Genomic DNA, 6,733 nt, shown 5'->3' with positions numbered 1-6,733 from the left:
TCTCATTGGATACTGTAAAGTTTGGGACAGGACACCGGTTTCGTTCAGCATCCCCGCCGCCATTGGCTGAACCTCTCCGTCTGTCCGCTAGACTTTGACAGCCCGCTACGCCCTCTGCGCCGCAGCGCCCGCGCTGTTTGGCTACTGTAACTGTCAGCGGACTGTCATTGGTCGGTTCCCCAGCTGTTAGTGGTTCATTCACCATTTTGTGACTGTAGTGGAAAAGGAGAGCGATAGTTTTTTTGTATCCTTGTTTGAGTTTCTGCGTAGGGGAAAAGACATGTTTTGTGCAGGAAAAGTAAAGTGCGAAGTACTCAAAGCCGACCGCAGAGGGATGTCACTGGGAGTTGTACTAGTCTCCCCATCGGGAAAATAGGACCGTAAATCTTTCTGTAGAATGAGGAAAAACGCTGTTTGAGGTGAGTTGGAACTAAGTTAGCGAAAGGTTAGTGAAGCTGAACTGACATTGATTTTTCATTTTCAGGAGTTAGCACGAGACTAGAACGTAGGAGCGCTAACGGTCGTCGAATGTTCCACAACCGTCCAAAGAAACGGAGTGACAAGGCTTCCGAGCCGAGGGGGGAAAAAAACCCCAAGACAGGGGAGGGGTGGGAGCGTAACAGCCTAAAAACTTTCTGAAATGTTTCCCCATCCTCCTACAGAAAGATCCCGCATTAATGCAGTTGGCAATAACGTCGCCTGTTAATTGTAGAGTACTTTTTCTTGACCTTAGTTTTTGAGTTTTGCGCGGAGCCGCGGCACGTAGGGTAGTAAAAACAAGCGACCTATTTGCAGCGTTGCAGTCTAAATGTTTACTAACACGAAAAGAGATCTAATTCGGGATATTTTAAAAGAAATCAACAAGGGATGATATAAAAATGCATTTGGGGAAAACGTCATTTTGTGGTTATCTTGTACCACCGTCTCGTAGCCTTACTACGACTACTACAACCACCATTATACTACTAATGCCACGGCTGCTTACTAGAGCGATAAAGAAAAGATTTCTGCGTTCATCTAAGTTTTATATACCCTCGGTTCTTGCAACGTTAAGAAATCTCTACTCGCTTGTGCTTTCGTGCACACTTTTCCGTTATAGTGCGTTTCTTGCATACAAAACAATGCTGCATGAGGAATAATTGGGGTTAAGATAATTAAGCGTTACTTTAAAACCGATTGGTTTGTGTGTGTTTTTTTTCACCATCCTGCACAGCAAAGAGCCTGACCGCCTCGAGTCATAATATACTCCTTTGACATTGTAGAGCGCCTCTCGTAGTACTCACAGAGAAGCCGGGGATGCTTTCAGTGTTTTCTCGGCTTTTCCCTCCTCTCGTTGTCACTCTACTTTCCTCCTCTGCTATCCCGCAATCATATTCGAGGCATCCCATGACATCTGCACATTTCTAGCAGTATTGCAACATTTATCTCAAATCATTAGATGCTTGTTTAGGACATTTCGACTTCATCTCTGCTGCATGTTCCCACTGTGGCATTCATTCCCCCATTATCCTCATTAATGCTCCTGTGTGGTCCTGATGTTGTTGAGCAGCTGGACATTGATGTGACATTGGCATTTCTGCCATTTGGTCCCAAACAGGAAGAGTCACCTCTGATCTATGCTACAAAAACCCACGATCAATCCTGGCCACAATGTGTACAAATGTCAGACCTTCTTAGTGCTTATATTTTATTAAAGATGCACCGATCAGTAGGCCTGAGATCGGAATTGTCCAATTTTTCCTGATTGGAATACTGAAATATATAATTATTTTTCCTGTTCATAAATGAACTCCCTTTATTTTCGATGTATAGCTGCATCCATTACTTTAATACACTTATTTTTAGACATGGGCTTTTTTGCATAAATTTAATATTTTTTTAATTCCCTCATTTGTGCTTGGTTCAAAACCACCACATTTCTCTATCTTTTGTGTGTTACAGACCTTAGAAGGCAGGGGGAAAAAATAGTGTCGAACCTGATAGAAAACCAGACATCGGTATCTGCAGGGAAATACATGATCGGTGCATCTCTTTTCTTTTCTTCATAATAATGTTATTTAATATCTGCACCGATCTACTAAACAATTACCAGTATTTCTACTAAGGCACAATATTGTCTTTCTGTAACAAGCGGCCCCTTTCACTTGCATTCATACATGCAGACACAAACACACACAGCTCACCCTAAAATACCAGAACCCCATATTCTTCTATTCAAATCATGTTGTCTGTGCAATCACCTCCCTCTCACGCATGAGCTTATAAACAAAACCGTGAGTGTTTTTTGAAGAGAGCATGTTGTCTGCTTTTTTTCCCGTTTTACGTGTGAGTGTGTGTTCCCCGGTGACCCAGTTAAGGGCAAAGCCGCCCTGCTATACCGAAGAGTACGAGGACCACGACAGGCTTCACCATCACGGTCGTCCTTCCTTCCTCCTCTTTACGTTCTGCCTCCTCCGTCACTGCAGCCCTGCGCCCAGACAGACACCCATAAAATGTTTCAGGAGGGAAGGATGAGCTGCATGGTGCCTACATGCATACATCCTCTTTGACATGAGCTGCCAATGCAGCATTGCACGAGGCAGACACGGTCTAAACACGGCTGATGCCTTTTGTACAACAAGCCGCTTGATTGTACCCCACACCTTCTTTCATTTCATACACACAACCTGTGCCATCATGCAGCGGGACACATGCTTTCTCCTCTTTGACAAACTTAATAAACTGCCATCTCTTTATTAGAGTCTCATAGTTAAGCAATAAATACTCCACAACTTAATTTTCTCATGGCAACACAGAGATGAGAACTCTTTATAAATGACCGAGCGGAGTGAGTGTACGTGCCTGGTGCTTTACATGCACCTGCATCCGAACTGAAAAACTCAATGAAATTCTATATTTTAAACTCATCAGAAAGCTTGTGGGTATTAATTGCAGATATGCAAAATTTATACAGTGAAAATGAAGTTATGTATGTATAGGAGGTTGTTTACATGGTAAAGTAAGTGCGTGATAATATATAAGTCCAAGGGAGAGTTTAACAGTATGCATGACTGCGCTGTAAATTCCAGAGAGGGCATTTAGTGTGTGTGTAAAGTTTGGTTTTGCTGCCGACCGGGGCCACATTACAAGGAGGGTCCCTTTATCCTCTGTTTTTATTGGGTGAAACAGGCGATTTTTGTCGTTTAAAGGGGGGGTCCAGTTTATTGCCATGGAGATATATCCCTATATCTATCGATGTAAGATTTACAGTTTGCTTTAGACCAGAGCAGCAGCAAGTTTACTGATGGCTGCCTCTAATGTTGGGTGCCAGGACTTGTCCAAATCACCTCTAAATTCCTTTTTCTCTTTCGTCCAAATTCAGCCCAAAGGAGAACAAAATAGTATTTTCAGCATTTAACTTTTTCTTCCAAAATTTTGACTGACATTTTATGCACTTCAGCAGCTCCCACCACAGAGAAATTCTGATTCAGACTTGCTTGTTTGTATCATAACATTTTATTCAAGAAGCTAGTGGTTATCATGGATTGGTGATTTTTGATTTTTAAGTTAAGGATTAGGTCACATGCAGTATTTCAATTCTCTGCTTCTCTTAAGCATGGAAATAATAGATACCACATGCAATCAGTGTAGTTTTTCTTGTCATTGTAGTAGGGGAAAGCAAAAACACATTCAACTTTCTATATTGAGAATAATAAAATAGCAAAAGGGTAATTCACAATCAAAATGATATACATTTTCCTTTGGTTATAACTACTCTGGAAATGAAATGAGAACACACACACATGCCTCCCACTGGCTTATCAGCCAAAGTCTCGAGCGTTTTGGGATGGCCATGAGCATGACCAAACACATTTTTCTGTGCTAAGATCACATCCTCGCCAGTCATTTAGCCAAAGAGTCAGACATGTGGCTCTGACTCCTTCCTCTTTTCCCATTTTTCAAAAGTTCCCTTACAGACCCAGCATTCCCAGTCCAGGCCCCATCATCTCCTCTAATGAAGGGGTACTTGGTCTGGTACTGGTGGGAGGTACGTTCCTTCAGTCAGAGTTTTCTCTTTTTTTTTCTTTTTCATTATTTTCAGAGATTAATAATTTAGCACAATTCATAAATACACATCTATATACAGTATCAGAAATTAAACATGTGCCTTTTTGTTGGAAATAATTTAGATTTGAAGTATCTAAATTAACTAGCAGAACATTGTATGTTCTGCTAGTTTGTTTATCCACTACACTCATTTACTGGATGTTTTGATAAAATCTGAAGGCGCTTACTACAAATCAGTGAGACATAAACTAACATATTTATGTTAAATTAAATCCAGTTCTATCATGCACTTTTAGAGCAGGTTTTAGTTACTATTTATTATGCTCATATATGTTTCAGGTTGTGTTTTTAAAGCTTCACTTCTCTTTGAAACGTCACTGAAAAGGTCAGTTTGAGAAACTAGAGAGGCACCGATCATTCTTATCTTGGCCGAGGCATTTTTTTGGTTTTCTTTAAAGTCAGACCAGTGCCAATTTTTACCAATTTAGATTTTTTTTAAGAACCATGACACATAAAAGAGAAAACTAGTGCTGCAAGGTTTGAGTCCAGGAGAAAATGAAGATATTACAAGATTATCTTCATTTAATGCATCAAATCAAAATTTCCTAATCTGTCTCTGATTGTTTTAGTTAAAAATGTGGCATCAATCCAATTTGATCCATTCTTAGAACAAATAATGCATTTATTTAAAATTTATAGATGAGCTTAGAGATAAATTTGTCCAATTTTGATCTTTATTGGATTGACTGTTTCAAATTTGTGTGAAAACCCATTCACAGGGACTGATGCAGGAATTAATAAATGACAGCGTCCCTGCTTGTGTTCCGAGCCAAACTTACAGACTGCTTATGCTGTGATACAGTGATGATTGCGTGAACGACTCTTGGTTTTGATTAGTCATTTTTGTCCAGGGAGAGATGCGTTTTTGTACGACACAAAGAGGTACTGGTGTGTTACTCATTTATGTTGTTGTTGTTAAACAGCTAACATTGAGGTCACCTTGGGTGTGCGTGTGTGTGTGTCTGAAAGACAGAGAAACTTTTTCAATGTCAGGACAGGAAGTGTATACGTGTACTGTATGAATTAGTGGGCAAGTGTTTATATCTGCATTTGTCGGAAATCATGCATTTGCACATGTGGGTGAGTTGCTGAGCATAACCGAAGGGGGAACACATATGCATACGTCTGTGCGGCTTGCTGTAAGTGTGTATGTCTGTAAATGTGTGTGTGTGTCATTGTATTAAGTCTGTAATCTTGCATCAGTGAGTGTGCCTGATCCTGCGCCAGGCTTTTAATTTCTCTCATTTTGGGCATATCTTAACGAGGCAGATTATTCCAATTATATTGTCTTTTTGGTGAAACATGAGTGTGTGTATGTGCGTGTGAGAAAAAGAGAGAGTATCAGTGTGACACTGACAAAAGGCGACTATGAAAAACTGAGACCTCGAGAAGAAGTGAGAGGGAGCCAGCGAGTGCTAGAATGACTGTGGAAATTCCCACTGACTACACAGGAACAGCCTGTTTGATCAAACAACCAAACAGCCGTGTATTCCTCTTTTTCTCCCACTCGTGTTGTAGTTGTGACCTCACCCAGGCCTCCGCCAGCTATTTTCCTCTGATGGAAGTCAAAACAAATGTTCACTCCCAAGTTGATCGCATAGCATCACGTCCATAATGCGCAGCGTGAGAAAGCTTTGCTGTCACATGTTGAAGTGGATGGAGGGAATTGAGTGGAGGGATCATGCAAACGATAATAGAGACTTTAATGTGTGTGTGTTTAAATGAAAGAAGACTAAAGATTACTTTCTCTTTTTCTTTCTCTCCTCCTTTCTTTCTTTCCTTTATTGCTTTTGATACAAAATGTTTTTGGTGACCTCTTACTTTTTTTTTGTAAACCAACAAGAGGCTCAGTCATGCTTGACAATAAACTTCTTCATCGTTGTCACAATATAAACTTTATATTTCTAGAGTTGTAATGACACATCCAGCTTAGGAAAGGAGACAGTGCACAAAGCAAGTTCACAAGAATGAGACAAGATTTTAAATATATTTTTGGGAAAGTTAAGGATCCAAACGTTTTTCTTTGTTTATTTTTAAATCTAGATTACAGCTTTCACAAACTTCAAACCGTGTTGTAAAGGACCTGCAGACCTCTAAGGCATTTTCTTGTACTCTCTTTATTCTTTCGCTCAATCTCCCTCATTCCCTTTTAACATTTTGCTCCATCGCTCTTCCTTACGTTTTTTCTCTTTGTCCCTTTCCTTTTTGTCTCTGTGTCCATTACATTTGAAATAAACCCAAAGCAATTTCTAATAAAGTTTATATATTAGAATAAATTTATTATACATTTAAATATATTACATTTATAGCATATAAATTATACATATATTTATCTAAATAAATATGTGTGTATATATATATATATATATATATATATATATATATATATATATATATATATATATATATATCAAAGCAATAGCGAAAGCCGTAAGGCTCCACTCATGAAATTAAATATCTTGGGCTTCTCCTTGGCACTTAGACAACAACTCTGAGTGGTACGCTGCCAAATATACATATATTTATCTAAATAAAATTTCAAACAATCATCAGTAAAAACTGTTTTAGCATTCATGTCTGCTCAAATATTCATATCAATGCATCCCTAGCAATGCACCTCTGTTTA

At 39.3% G+C, this 6,733-nt stretch overlaps 1 protein-coding gene across 2 annotated transcripts in view; it reads left to right on the top strand.

Annotated features, from left to right (window-relative positions):
• Positions 1-204: 204 nt before the first annotated feature.
• The window catches only part of cicb (capicua transcriptional repressor b), a 45,787-nt gene continuing 39,258 nt past the window's right edge, over positions 205-6,733 (top strand). For both annotated transcript variants that reach the window (XM_032558316.1, XM_032558315.1), the window contains exon 1: positions 205-419. The gene's annotated coding sequence lies outside the window, so the exon portion shown is untranslated. The remainder of the gene's footprint in view (positions 420-6,733) is intronic.

The sequence above is a fragment of the Xiphophorus hellerii genome, chromosome 3, assembly GCF_003331165.1.
Source record: "Xiphophorus hellerii strain 12219 chromosome 3, Xiphophorus_hellerii-4.1, whole genome shotgun sequence".
In the NCBI taxonomy this organism is placed as follows: Eukaryota; Metazoa; Chordata; class Actinopteri; order Cyprinodontiformes; family Poeciliidae; genus Xiphophorus; species Xiphophorus hellerii.
The sequence above is the reverse complement of the archived record's forward strand: the minus strand, read 5'-3'. Positions and strand labels throughout refer to the sequence as shown.